The following is a 15,109-nucleotide window of genomic DNA, read 5'->3' on the forward strand; positions in this document are numbered from 1 at the left end:
CAATTTCTTTCTGGAGTGTTTTGAAGTTTCCCTGGTATAGGTCTTTCACTTCTCTTGTAAGGTTGATTCCTAGATACTTGATATTTTTTGATACTATCTTAAATGGAATTGTATTTTTAATCTCTCTCTCCTCAACTTCATTGTTTGTATATAGAAACGCTACTGTCTTTTGTGTATTGACTTTGTAACCAGCCACTTTGCTGTATTGGTTAATTGTTTCTAGGAGTTTTACTGTGGACTCTTTAGGGTTTTCGATATATATCATCATATCGTCGGCAAAGAGAGATAGCTTGTGTTCCTCTTTCCCAATTTGAATTCCTTTGATTTCCTTCTCTTGTCGGATTGCTATTGCTAGGACTTCTAAGGTTATATTGAATAAGAGTGGAGAGAGTGGACAGCCTTGCCTAGTTCCTGATCTTAGTGGGAATGCTTCTAGTTTCTCACCATTGAGTATAATGTTGGCTGTAGGCTTTTCATAGATAGCTGTAACTATCTTGAGGAAGGTTCCTTCTAACCCTATTTTGCTGAGTGTCTTTAACATGAAAGGATGTTGGATTTTGTCAAATGCCTTCTCTGCATCGATTGATATGATCATGTGGTTTTTGTCTTTCATGTTGTTGATGTGGTGTATAATGTTGATTGATTTGCGTATGTTGAACCAACCTTGCATTCCTGGGATGAATCCCACTTGATCGTGATGTATGATCTTTTTGATGAAGTGCTGGATTCGGTTTGCTAATATTTTATTGAGTATCTTTGCATCTATGTTCATTAGTGAGATTGGTCTGTAGTTTTCTTTTTTGGTAGTGTCTTTGCCTTCTTTGGGAATGAGTGTGATATTAGCCTCATAAAAGGAGTTGGGGAGGATTCCTGTTTTTTCTATGGTTTGGAAGAGCCTATGGAAAAGTGGTAGTAAGTCTTCTTGAAATGTTTGATAGAATTCACCTGTAAATCCATCTGGGCCTGGGCTTTTGTTCTTAGGGAGTTTTTTAATTACATCTTCAATTTCCTCTGAGGTGATTGGTCTGTTTAGGATTTCTAGATCTTCCTTTTCCAGTCTTGGAAGAGGGTGTTTTTCCAAGAATCTATCGATTTCTACTGGGTTCTCTAGCCTAGTTGAGTATAGTTGTTCATAATATGTTCTCATGATATGTTGTATTTCTTGGGGTTCTGTTGTAATCTCTCCCCTTTCATTTGTGATCCTACTGATTTGGGTGTTTTCTCTCTTTTTTTTGGTGAGTTTTGCCAGTGGTTTGTCTATCTTGTTTATTTTTTCGAAAAACCAACTCCTGGTCTCATTGATTTTTTGTATTGTTTTCTTGGTTTCTATGTTGTTTATTTCTGCTCTGGTTTTTATTATTTCTTGCCTTCTGGATGTGGTTGGACTTCTCTGTTGCTGATGTTCCAATTCTTTGAGGTGATCTTTTAAACTGTTGGTTTTGTTATTTTCCTGATTCTTGACATAGGCCTGTATTGCTATGAGTTTCCCCCTAATTACTGCTTTTGCTGTGTCCCATAAATTTTGACATGTTGTCTCTTCATTGTCATTTGTCTCAAGGAATCTTTTTATTTCTTCCTTGAGTTGTTCTTTGATCCAGCTGTTGTTGAGCAGCATGTTGTTTAATCTCCAGGTATTAGTTTTTCTCCATTGCTTCTTCTTGACCTCAATTTTGAGCTCTGTGGCATAGTGATCTGAGAGGGTACTTCTAATGATCCTTACCTTTGTGGTCTTATATAGGTTGGCTTTGTATCCTAATATATGGTCTATTCTGGAGAAGGTTCCATGTGGGCTTGAGAAGAATGTGTATTCTGCTTTCTGGGGGTGGAGGGCTCTATATAAGTCTATTAGCCCTAAATCTTCTAATTTTTCATTCAGAGCTCTTATTTCTTTGCTATTTTTCTGTTTGGTGGATCTGTCCAGTGGTGATAGTGGAGTATTGAGGTCCCCTGCTATTATCACATTTCCCTTCATGTGTTTCTCCAGGTTTGCCAGTAGTTGCCTCACATATTTTGCTGGCTCTACATTAGGTGCATAGATATTGACCAGGGTTAGTGTTTCTTGATCTAATGTTCCCCTGATCAGTAAGTAGTGACCCTCTTTGTCTCTGATCACTTTCTTGAGGTTGAATGCAATTTGGTCTGATATAAGAATTGCTGTCCCTGCTCTTTTTTGTTTTCCATTGGCCTGAATAATTACTTTCCATCCTTTTATTCTAAGCCTGTGCTTATCCTGCATCTGTAGGTGTGTTTCTTGCAGACAGCAGAAGTCCGGTTTATTTTTCCTAATCCAGTTCTCTACTATGTGTCTTTTAATTGGAGAGTTTAGTCCGTTAACATTTAGGGAGATTATTGAGAGAGAGGATTGTTGTGTAGTTGTGTTGTGTAGGGTGGTTTTTGTTACAATCGGGGGTTTGGATTGTGTAATTTGTCTTTGAGTAAGTCGTTTAGGATCGGTTTTGTTTGCACAAATAGTTCAAATTCGTTCTTGTTTGAGAATGTTTTTAGTCTATCCTCCCATATGAATGTAAGTTTTGCTGGGTATTGGACCCTAGGTTGGAAATTTCTTTCATTCAGTCGTTTAAATATGTCATTCCATTGTCTTCTTGCTTGAATTATTTCAAATGGGAGATCTGGTTTGATTCTTATGTCCCTACCTTGGTACTTGAGGTTTCTTTTCTTCCTTATTGCTTTAAGGAGTTCTTCTTTCTCTTTGTTTTTTGCCAATTGGATTACCATGTGTCTTGGTGTTTGTTTATTGGGGTCTATCTTATTGGGAACTCTTTTTATTTCCTGTATTGGCATTGCAGTATCCTTCCAGAGGGTGGGGAAGTTCTCCGCTATTATCTCTCTGACTACTTGTTCTTCCCCTTTCCCTACTTCCTCCCCTTCTGGTATACCCACAATTCTTAGGTTGTTTCTTTTGTCCTTGTTCATTAGATACTGGACCTTTCCTTCCAGTGCTTTGCCTTTTATTTCTTTGTTGGTTTCTTGATCATTTTTTGTTTGCAGTTTTCCTTCGAGTTCTTCAATGTGTTTCTCCAATTCTGTGTTTCTGCTTGTAAGGCTTGTTACTTTGTCTGTTAATTCCTTCACTTCTTTTTGTATGGAATCTCTCATGTTCTTTAACATTTCTTCTTTAATTTGGCTGATTTGTTCATCCATAAATTTCTTATACTCGATAGCTAGGGTTTCTCTCATTCCTTTTATTAATTCTTGCATTTCCTTCCTCATGGCTGCTTTTAGGTCTTCATCGCGTGTATCTGTGCGTTTTGGTGGACTTGGAAGCTTGCAAGAGTTTGTCACCATATCTCCAGATATTAGTGATCTCCTTGATTTACGCATACTTCTTTGTATTTAATGGTGTGTTTTAGAGTGCTGTGCTTCTAATTTTCACCTGTTTTGATCCCCTGTGGTGTGGGAGTTGGTTCCCTCCCTGAGGGTGGTTCTAGAGGGACTTTTGGGTGAACTCGCTGAGGTTTTGATCCTCCTGTACTCTTTATGTGGCCTGGTTAGTTGTTTTCCCCTTTTTTTGGCAGCTAGTACTGGCCCTTTCCTGACCACAGTGGTGGGGGGCACTGTTTCTCCTCTCCTTTTTCTCCTCTCCTCTACTACTTGGAAGTCAGTCTTCCTCTTAATTTCTGTCAGCAGGTGTAGTTCCGCTTCTGGCCACACTGGTTGCGGGCGCTGTTGAGCCTGACTCTCTGTTCCCTCCCTTATCTGGGGGTCAATGAAGCTCTGCTCCTCCGAGTTACCGCGGAAGAAATTCCCCCAGTCAAGCCCTCCCGGTAGCTGCTCTCAGCCCTAGGGGGGGTCTCCGGTCCACTCTGGGGCTCGGGGCTAGGTTGCTCTAGGTTACCTAAAGGTCCAGGGGGCAGGCCCAAGCTCACCTAGTCTATTCGTCCCACCTGTCCCAGCTGGGCAGGTGACTCCGGCCCACTAGGTACTAGGGAATGTCCTCCCCAGTCTACGCTCGGGTCAGGTGGGATGAACTCTGGGGCCTGGAAGTTGAGGCAACGGGTGGTGTGGTCTCTGTGCCAACCAGCTGGCCTCTGCAGTCTATGGGGGGGGGGTCGCGCGCAGGGTGGCTGGCGGCTGCGGGTCGTCCACCTGTGAGCGCCCTAGGAGAGTGCACTCACCCTGGACGCCTGGGGTCCCTACTCCCCGGTTGGCGCGGCTGGCCTCAGCAGTCTATGGGGGGGGGGGTCGCGCGCAGGGTGGCTGGCGGCTGCGGGTCGTCCACGTGTGAGCGCCCTAAAAGAGTGCACTCACCATAGACACCGGGGGTCCCTACTCCCCGTTGGCGCGTCTGGCCTCTGCAGTCTATGGGGGGGGGTCGCGGGCAGGGTGGCTGGCGGCTGCGGGTTGTCCACGTGTGAGCGCCCTAAAAGAGTGCACTCACCATGGACGCCGGGGGTCCCTACTCCCCGTTGGCGTGGCTGGCCTCTGCCAAAGGGGATTCTTTTAAGATTGATCTCATATAGCTTAACATGATTTTCCTTTCCAGAATTTTGAGGCATGTTTAAATGTATGCCCTCACTGGGTAATCCAACAATGTGTAAGGGTGGGGACATAAAAATAGTTTATTGAAGTCCAAAGGTTGATGGAGGACAAAAACTGCAGAAGAATAAAGTATTCAAAACCACTATTTGATGTTGTTTGCATTATACAGTTTTGTCTTAGTTTTTTGTCAGTTGTTTTGGCTCCCAAAGTGCTAAAAAATGAGTTTTTTTTTCCTAATCTTCACAGTCAGCCCTGCCTCATTCGCTCCTTTTCCTCTTTCTAGTTCCTTCTTACCTTCCTATGTAAGTATAAACTTCTGTGTGTCAAACATCCAGTCATGTCTTATGAATCAGAAGCAAAATTTATTCACAGTGGTTAGGTCCTGACAAGATGAGAAAGATGTATGATGGGTTCTGTTAGTGTTTTCAAAGTCTCTGATGAGTGTAAGATAGGAAGTTGGAAATATTGTCCCGAAGGGAGAAATGCTTAAGGTGAACCTTGAAATAAATACAGAAGAGAGAAGGGCAATCCAGAACAGCTAGCTTCTGGAACAGATCCTATCATCAGTGAATGTGCTTGTCTGGGAGATAGCAAAGATCTGTGATACTTGAGAGAGGAAAAAAAAAAAAAAACTACAGAGAAAAGAATGAGAGACTTAATTGCAGCAAGAGGCTCACAATCCAGCATGGTGGGGCTGAGGTGCTTGCAGGGTATCAGTGGGACTGCCTTTGGCTCTAACACCCAAATACTGGGCAAATGTATTCTCCTTCCTGAGCTCTTACTTTTTGCTTGACAAATTTTGCCAAAGGCAGAGGATGCTAATTTCGACATTCATTAAGCTCTGCTGCAGGGCCTCAAAGTAACTTAATGGATAGGACCATGACAACCTGCTTTTCATAAAAGGAAGATTTAAGAATTCAGTTAGAAGTGACAGGGTGAAAAGAAAACAGCAATCTTATTTCAGCCAGATCACAGAGATACCAATCTCTGTTTTATGGAGTCTTAATTAGACTGTCCAAGTTCTCTTGTTTTTATTTCATGTTTGGCTTTTTGAAAATAAAGGAACCAGACTATCAGCTCATGCCACATGAGTGCACATATCATGGAAAGACTATAGAAAAAAGAACCCTGAATCCTAATGGCTCACAGGAGGTAGAGGAATAGGGAAATGTAGAATGCATTTTGCTGAAGGCATGTAAATAATTGCTTTTCCTAATGAGCTCTTATTCTAGAAGCATCAAGAACTAGATGCTTCAAGAATGTAAACCAACATGCTGTTATGGAGTGGAATAAGATAGGTTCAGTGTAAAAGATAAGGGAAAGATAGAACCAATCATAATAGAGTTATTGTAATTGAAGATTTTCTGGGGTCTTTTTTATGTGTGCAACTCTTTTTTTTTTCTTTTTTCTATTTGGGGGGGGAATCACATCCAGTGATGCTCAGGGGTTACTCCTGGCTATGTTCTCAGAAATGACTCCTGGCTTGGGGGATCAATCATATGGGGCACTGGGGGATCAAACTGCAGTCCATCCTAGATTAGCTGTGTGCAAGGCAAATGCCCTACCACTTGTACCACCACTCCGGCCCCTCAACTAAAGTCAAAAGCTAAATTCTGGAGAAAGACACCAAGAAAAGAGCATTTGGGAAGATATGCTGCCAGAATCCAGATACCTGGTTTCAGTCTCATTTCTGCAATGAAATATGGGATGAGTTATTTTTGTCTCTTTTAAGTTATATATATTTTTTATCAGTAAGAACACAAGAACTAGATTCCATGAATTGAAGGATCTCATCCCATTCTAATTCGAACTGAGCTTGCAAAGGAAGGGTAACATCCTTGAGGTCCTAGAGGAGGGATAGTGACTCACTCACAGAAGGAGGGAAAATGGATGTGCATTCCTCTGGGGGGGGGGTCTCCATAGGTTTCAGTGCAATACCTAAAAGTCAAAACATTTTATCTTGAAGTCTCAAAAAAATAAGCCAACGGGGAACAGTGTTTCCTAAGGCCTAACTTTTATGTTTGTTTGTTTGTTTGGTTTAAGGCATACTCACAATAATCAGAGTTTACTCTTTGCTTAGAACTCAGGAATTAATATTGGAAGTGCTCAGAGGACCATGTGGGATGCGAGGAATAGAATCAGTATTGGTCATGGGCAAGCAAATACTCTACCAGATCGAGAGCTTTCACTCTTGTCCCTAAACTCTAGCTTCTTAAGCTGCAAATCATGACAGCTCTAGGATAGCATAATGAAATAGGGAAATGGAAAGGTTGAAAAATAAATTTGTAGAAAGTAGAAGTAGAAAGCCTCTCAAGAGTACAGGCCTATGTGCGGTGGGGAGGAAGGACACATGGATATTGGTCATGGGAATGTTGCACTGGTGAAGGATTATATATATATATATATAAATCAAAAAAAGAAAAGATAAGGCCTTCCAATTCTTACCGCAGGCTGTGTTCTTTACACTGACTGTAAAAGAGGTGGTACAGTAAATGTACCCCATATACACCTCAACCCAGGCCCTTTACCTGGTCTGTATTGTGAATTGGGGGACAAAAAATGGAAGAAAAAAAGAAACAGAAATTTGTGGGGGCTGGAGGGATAGCACAGTGGTAGGGCGTTTGCCTTAGATGCAGAAGGATGATGGTTAAAGTCCCAGCATCCCATATGGTCCTCCAAGCCTGCCAGGAGCAATTTTTGAGCTTAGAGCCAGGGATAGCCCCTGAGTGCTGCCGGGTGTGACCTAAAAACCAAAAAAAAAAAAAAAAAAAAAAGGTGAAAGAAAAAGAAAGAAAGAAAGAAAGAAAGAGTGTGAGAGAGAGAGAGAGAGAGAAAGAAAAAAAGAAAGAAAGAAAGAAAGAAAGAAAGAAAGAAAGAAAGAAAGAAAGAAAGAAAGAAAGAAAGAAAGAGAAAGAAAGAAAGGAAGAAAGAAAGAAAGAAAGAAAGAAAGAAAGAAAGAAAGAAAGAAAGAAAGAAAGAAAGAAAGAAAGAAAGAAAGAAAGAAAGAAAAAGAAAGAAAGAGAGAGAGAGAGAAAGAAAGAAAGAAAGAAAGAAAGAAAGAAAGAAAGAAAGAAAGAAAGAAAGAAAGAAAGAAAGAGAGAGAGAGAGAAAGAAAGAAAGAAAGAAAGAAAGAAAGAAAGAAAGAAAGAAAGAAAGAAAGAAAGAAAGAAAGAAAGAAAGAAAGAAAGAAAGAAAGAAAGAAAGAAAGAAAGAAAGAAAGAAAGAAAGAAAGAAAGAAAGAAAGAAAAAGAAATTTGTGATTTAGTATCAAAAATAATTGGTCTATATACCTATTTTACAAACTCTAGATTGCATGAAGAATTCTTGGGTGAAAAAGTTGCAAATGGAAAGGTTTAAGAAGCCCTGTTCTAAATGTCCCTCAGGTACTTTCCTAACATTCCAAACATGCTTTTTGTTTTTGCTTTTATGCTAAGGGGTCTCTAAATTAAGCCTTGAAAAATCTGTTGAACTTCACTGAATGCATGAGATCTAAACTGAAGTCACTGAACTTTGCAATGCATCTGTCAATGTAGCAGGTGGGGTGGAGAGGGAGGCTCAGTGGTAGGGCATGACTGATTATGGGAACACCAGTAATGGGAGTTGACATTGGTGATGGAATTGGTGTTGAATGACATGCAAAAAACTCAACTATCAATAACTTTCTAAACCATGATTCTTTAATTAAATAAAATGTTTAATAAAGAAAAGAAAATTTGTTGAACTTAACAGTCTTCCACCTCACTTTCCTCTGGTGATAGACACTTGCATTTTCCTTTTGGGGTACTTCCACTATCTTCTCAAGCATGGCTCTTAACCAGTATCCTTGTCCCGTTCTTGATTTCCACATGTATTATTGTGGCTGGGTCAATTGAAGTCATAGTCCAACCTGAGAAGAAGTCACAGCAAGAATTGGTGGCTAGGTGATCAAAATGAGTTCAAAACATACAGTTAATATTAGGAGGAGGATTCAGAAAATAAAAAAAAAACACTGCATAGTATTCCATTGTGTAGATGTACCATATTTTCTTTACCCACTCATCTTTTCTTTTCTCATACACTTTGGTTTTTCCATATGCATGATAATCCTTCATCAATAGTAGTATAAACCACAGTGTCTAAAAAGTAAGGACAATAAAGAGAGGAAGAAAGAAAGAAAGTCTGTCCCAGAGGCAGGCAGGGTGAGGGCTGGAGGGAAACTGGACACTAGTAAAGTGGTGTATATTTTATAACTGAAACTCAACCATGAACAGCTCTATAACTACAGTATCTATATAAAGTATTTAATTAATAAAAACTAGAGATGCAAAAAAGAAAAAGAAAAGGAAGAAGAAAGGAAGAAAAACCAAGTGCAGAACACAAAGATCAAAATCAACTTGTCAATTCAGAGTTAGACCTTAGAAAATAGCAATAGCAAATTATAGCCTAAGGGCCACATCTGGACTGTTGCCATTTTTGTCATTAAATTTACTGGCACTCAGCCACCCCCCATGCATTTACCTATGAACTATAGCTGCTTTCATACTAAGAGAGCAGAACTGAGTCCTTACAATAGAAACTGTGTGGCCCATAAAAAATGAACAATTTACTGTTTGACACCTCACAGAAAAAGTATGTCAATGTTTGACTTTGCAAGTGACCTTGCCATTCCTCTGCTTCTGCATAAAGTGTTGATAACCCAAGTTTCTCTCCTTAACCTCCAAAACATCTGGGCCTCTTTCAGGAATTTCGTCTGTTTAGGCAAGTTCCATACATAACAGCAAATTTGGTGTAGACTCATCTTTTCCACCAACAAGAATTGAAAAAATGACTTTCCTCTTTCTAGCAGCACTTGTAGACTTAAGATGTTGTGATAGAGGAAAAGACAATCAGCAATTTTGAGGGAAAGACTGCTAGTGAACAGTTGCTTTTTTTTCCTGTGGATCTAATGTAGGTTCGCTTACTGGGAGAAATTTAACTGTCTTCTTTTGTTCCTCATCACCTCCAGGGTGGCTATTATTTTCTAGTTTCCACTGATTCACAACCCTAGAAGGACATTTCCGTGGACCTAAAGGGCTGCATTTAAGAAGCCATATCACATATGCTTGACTGTGATCTTGAGCCCTCTATTTTTCTGTGACAAGACTTGTGTCGGCTTCTCATTGTTTAGTCAACATATGGCTTTAAATAGTCAAGGGATCACATTGATTCAACTTTCAATTATTGAACACATACTCTGTGCCAGGCACATGAAAAAGAACAAGAAAGATGGCTTTTCTCTGACCCAAGCCTGTAGTCTGTCAACATCTACAGTTGCTCACCTCAACAGATGGGAATGTCAGCAGTTTCTGTTTGACTCATACTTTTATGATTTATACTCTACAACTAGCCAATTTCCAAAAGATTTCGAAGTGGGAACAGACAAGGAATGTTAAGAAAGAAAGAAAGAAAGATGTGTATATCTGTGTATATCTTTATTTTGTCATTTATATCTCAGCAGACACAAAATCAGTTTTAAAGATTATGATATTAAAGATTAGTTGTATCAAATTTGAAAGGAGAGTCAAACTCAGGCATTTGAACATCCCCAGAGGTAACATCTAGTGAGGAGACAGAGATGCTTGAATATTCCCTTTTAATGACAAGACTTTTAGCACTTTTAGCTCTTCTAATGGGCCACTTGCAGAAATGGAAGTAGTATGGTAGGTTGTTAGTGAGAATATATCAAAATAATATTTTTCTTTTGGTAGGAGATATAACTAGCAGTGATAAGCACTGATTTCTGGTTCTATATTCAGGCATCAGTCCTGATGGTCTAGGATGTACCATATGGAGTGGGGGGAAATCAAGCGAGATTAGCTGATGCAACCAAGCACACTGACTGCTGTACTTCAGGCCCAGAATTACATTTTTATTAATTCTGAGTTATGCATACTTTTACCAGTTTGAGTGTAAGAAATAAGAACATAATAGAGGTCCCCCGCCTCTCCTTGAGAAGGGGTGAGAGGGTCACTGAGAACTCAAACTCGAGGCCTGTGGGCCACAAACGGCCCTCTGTACAACATTTTGTGGCCCTGTCCTAGAGGAATCTTTTTTTGTTTTGTTTTGTTTTGTTTTAGTTGTTTGGGTCACACCCCCCAATGTTCAAGGCTTACTACTGACTTTTCACCCCGACTTTGCCTTCTGCGGCCCCCAGGTAAATTGAGTTTGAGACCCCTGCATGATAGTCAAGATTCTCTCAAGGAAGTAAAAGCCAGCCTAGGGGAATGTGTGTGGAAAGATTTTTTTTTCTCCCTAGATATTCTTCATTCCATTCAGGCCCTGCTTAACTTTTGTGAGTCTGTTTTGGATCTAAAGAGAGGAGTTGCTAAATTGAAGTTGCTGATTTGACTCTAATACCTTTGTAAGACTTCTCCAAGATTCTATCTCCTTCCTTCAGGACATGAACATAGTATGACCAAAACATTTTTTGATGCTGTTTTGATAAGAGATCAACCAGTTGTCATTAGAAACATGCAAACTGGAAGGAAGGGCGAGGCGGACCCGGAGCCCCGGGAAGATAAAAACCGGCTAACCTTTGCAAAAGCTGGCTCCCTGTGTGTGACACCAGGCGGGGAAAATCCGCGAAAGTACACCGGCCCAGTGGGGCTCAGCTGTGAAAGACTGTGAGTGTGACCTGTCTATGTCTGTCTACTGTCCTCTTGCGTGAAACTCTTGCGAGTGGGGCAAAAAGAGCCTCCAGAAACCTCGCTCGCCCAGACGCCATTTTCAGGGAGGGACTTCAGAGCATAAAAACCGGCTAACCTTTGCAAAAGCTGGCTCCCTGTGTGTGACACCAGGCGGGGAAAATCCGCGAAAGTACACCGGCCCAGTGGGGCTCAGCTGTGAAAGACTGTGAGTGTGACCTGTCTATGTCTGTCTACTGTCCTCTTGCGTGAAACTCTTGCGAGTGGGGCAAAAAGAGGCTCAGAGGAGCACAGCCGCTCCGCTTCGCTACGCGGCCTTGCACTCTTTCTAAGGAAAGAACTCCATTGCAACAAGAAGGAAAAATCACACTAAGAACGGCGCTATATCACAGAAGCAAACATTTCTCTCTGGACTGTCTTCTCTGTTGCATGCTCGGGCCTAAGATTTGACCCAGTGTGAGGCTTCATCCACGGAGGACTCCCTCCCTTAGAGGCAAGTCAGCCCATCCAGAAAGGGAGGAGCCAGAGGAGTGTGCTGCCTACATCATATAGACAATGAATACCACCACAACACGTAGAAAAACCCACAATACAAGTGTGACAATGGGGAAACAACGCAGGCCAGCATCAGACATAGAGAATGAAGATGACAATTCTGAGGACCAGATAATGACTGAACAACTAATCAACCTCTCAGATAAGGACTTTAGACTAGCAATATGGAAGGTGCTCAACAGACTCCAAGAAACCATGGATCGAGTTGAACAGAACACTAATAAGAACCAAGAAAATATGAAGGCAGAAATGACAAAACTCCGAACTGAAATAACATGTCAACTAACAGGACTGAAAAAGTCAGTAAACGAAGTGAATGACAAAATGGATAAGCTCTGGGACAGGGTATCAGAAGCTGAGAATAGACTTGGTGCTGTGGAAGATGAGATACATAACAATTCCATACAGCAGGAGAGATTGGACAAAAAACTTAAAGCAAATGAGCAGACAATGGAAAAATTAGTCAAAGAATGGGAACAGACGAAAATAGAAGTCTATGATAAGATCAACAGAAACAACTTAAGAATCATTGGAGTCCCAGAGACCCAGGAAGAAAATTTCCAGGAAGAATCAATGGTCAAGAACATCATTAAAGAGAAACTTCCAGAGCTAAAGAATATATGTGATCAAATCCTGCATGCCCGAAGAGTACCAACCAAAAGAGACCCCAGAAAAACCACCCCAAGACACATCCTAGTCACAATGACAGATCCCACAGATAGAGACAGAATTCTGAAAACAGCAAGATCAAAAGGGGAAATCATGTTCAAGCAAGCTTCCCTGAGATTTACAGCAGACCTGTCACCAGAAACGCTCAATGCCAGAAAGCAGTGGTGGGATATTGTGACAAGACTGAATGAAATGAATGCTTCACCCAGAATACTATACCCAGCAAAACTCACTTTCCGGTTCGATGGAAGAATACATGGTTTCACAGACAAAAAACAGCTCAGAAACTTCACAGACACAAAACCAGTCTTAAGAGAAAAACTGAAAGACCTAATCTAAGACAAGACTACCCAAAAGACACACCAAATTTTGAAATAAAGATGGCGTTAAATCCCAGGACAATTCTTTCTCTCAACGTCAATGGACTAAATGCACCAGTTAAGAGACACAGAGTGGCTAAATGGATCAAAAAACTCAATCCAACCTTCTGCTGCCTACAAGAAACGCACCTGAATAGTCAGAACAAACATAGACTCAAAATAAAAGGCTGGAGAAAAGTTATCCAAGCAAACAACACCCATAAAAAAGCTGGAGTGGGGCTCCCTGTGTGTGACACCAGGCGGGGAAAATCCGCGAAAGTACACCGGCCCAGTGGGGCTCAGCTGTGAAAGACTGTGAGTGTGACCTGTCTATGTCTGTCTACTGTCCTCTTGCGTGAAACTCTTGCGAGTGGGGCAAAAAGAGCCTCCAGAAACCTCGCTCGCCCAGACGCCATTTTCAGGGAGGGACTTCAGAGCATAAAAACCGGCTATCCTTTGCAAAAGCTGGCTCCCTGTGTGTGACACCAGGCGGGGAAAATCCGCGAAAGTACACCAGCCCAGTGGGGCTCAGCTGTGAAAGACTGTGAGTGTGACCTGTCTATGTCTGTCTACTGTCCTCTTGCGTGAAACTCTTGCGAGTGGGGCAAAAAGAGCCTCCAGAAACCTCGCTCGCCCAGACGCCATTTTCAGGGAGGGACTTCAGAGCATAAAAGCCGGCTATCCTTTGCAAAAGCTGGCTCCCTGTGTGTGACACCAGGCGGGGAAAATCCGCGAAAGTACACCGGCCCAGTGGGGCTCAGCTGTGAAAGACTGTGAGTGTGACCTGTCTATGTCTGTCTACTGTCCTCTTGCGTGAAACTCTTGCGAGTGGGGCAAAAAGAGCCTCCAGAAACCTCGCTCGCCCAGACGCCATTTTCAGGGAGGGACTTCAGAGCATAAAAACCGGCTATCCTTTGCAAAAGCTGGCTCCCTGTGTGTGACACCAGGCGGGGAAAATCCGCGAAAGTACACCGGCCCAGTGGGGCTCAGCTGTGAAAGACTGTGAGTGTGACCTGTCTATGTCTGTCTACTGTCCTCTTGCGTGAAACTCTTGCGAGTGGGGCAAAAAGAGCCTCCAGAAACCTCGCTCGCCCAGACGCCATTTTCAGGGAGGGACTTCAGAGCATAAAAACCGGCTATCCTTTGCAAAAGCTGGCTCCCTGTGTGTGACACCAGGCGGGGAAAATCCGCGAAAGTACACCGGCCCAGTGGGGCTCAGCTGTGAAAGACTGTGAGTGTGACCTGTCTATGTCTGTCTACTGTCCTCTTGCGTGAAACTCTTGCGAGTGGGGCAAAAAGAGGCTCAGAGGAGCACGGCCGCTCCGCTTCGCTACGCGGCCGTGCACTCTTTCTAAGGAAAGAACTCCATTGCAACAAGAAGGAAAAATCACACTAAGAACGGCGCTATATCACAGAAGCAAACATTTCTCTCTGGACTGTCTTCTCTGTTACATGCTCGGGCCTAAGATTTGACCCAGTGTGAGGCTTCATCCACGGAGGACTCCCCTCCCTTAGAGGCAAGTCAGCCCATCCAGAAAGGGAGGAGCCAGAGGAGTGTGCTGCCTACATCATATAGACAATGAATACCACTACAACACGTAGAAAAACCCACAATACAAATGTGACAATGGGGAAACAGCGCAGGCCAGCATCAGACATAGAGAATGAAGATGACAATTCTGAGGACCAGATAATGACTGAACAACTAATCAACCTCTCAGATAAGGACTTTAGACTAGCAATATGGAAGGTGCTCAACAGACTCCAAGAAACCATGGATCGAGTTGAACAGAACACTAATAAGAACCAAGAAAATATGAAGGCAGAAATGACAAAACTCCAAACTGAAATAACATGTCAACTAACAGGCCTGAAAAACTCAGTAAACGAAGTGAATGACAAAATGGATAAGCTCTGGGACAGGGTATCAGAAGCTGAGAATAGACTTGGTGCTGTGGAAGATGAGATACATAACAATTCCATACAGCAGGAGAGATTGGACAAAAAACTTAAAGCAAATGAGCAGACAATGGAAAAATTAGTCAAAGAATGGGAACAGACGAAAATAGAAGTCTATGATAAGATCAACAGAAACAACTTAAGAATCATTGGAGTCCCAGAGACCCAGGAAGAAAATTTCCAGGAAGAATCAATGGTCAAGAACATCATTAAAGAGAAACTCCCAGAGCTAAAGAATATATGTGATCAAATCCTGCATGCCCGAAGAGTACCAACCAAAAGAGACCCCAGAAAAACCACCCCAAGACACATCCTAGTCACAATGACAAATCCCACAGATAGAGACAGAATTCTGAAAACAGCAAGATCAAAAGGGGAAATCATGTTCAAGCAAGCTTCCCTGAG

At 41.9% G+C, this 15,109-nt stretch overlaps 1 non-coding gene across 1 annotated transcript; it reads left to right on the forward strand.

Moving 5' to 3' along the window:
• The first annotated feature begins 6,928 nt into the window (after positions 1-6,928).
• Positions 6,929-7,058, forward strand: LOC126007935 (small nucleolar RNA SNORA51). The gene has a single exon (XR_007495404.1). It is a non-coding gene; the product is annotated as a small nucleolar RNA SNORA51 (small nucleolar RNA).
• The last annotated feature ends 8,051 nt before the right edge of the window (positions 7,059-15,109 follow it).

This window comes from Suncus etruscus, chromosome 4 (genome assembly GCF_024139225.1).
Source record: "Suncus etruscus isolate mSunEtr1 chromosome 4, mSunEtr1.pri.cur, whole genome shotgun sequence".
Classification (NCBI taxonomy): Eukaryota; Metazoa; Chordata; class Mammalia; order Eulipotyphla; family Soricidae; genus Suncus; species Suncus etruscus.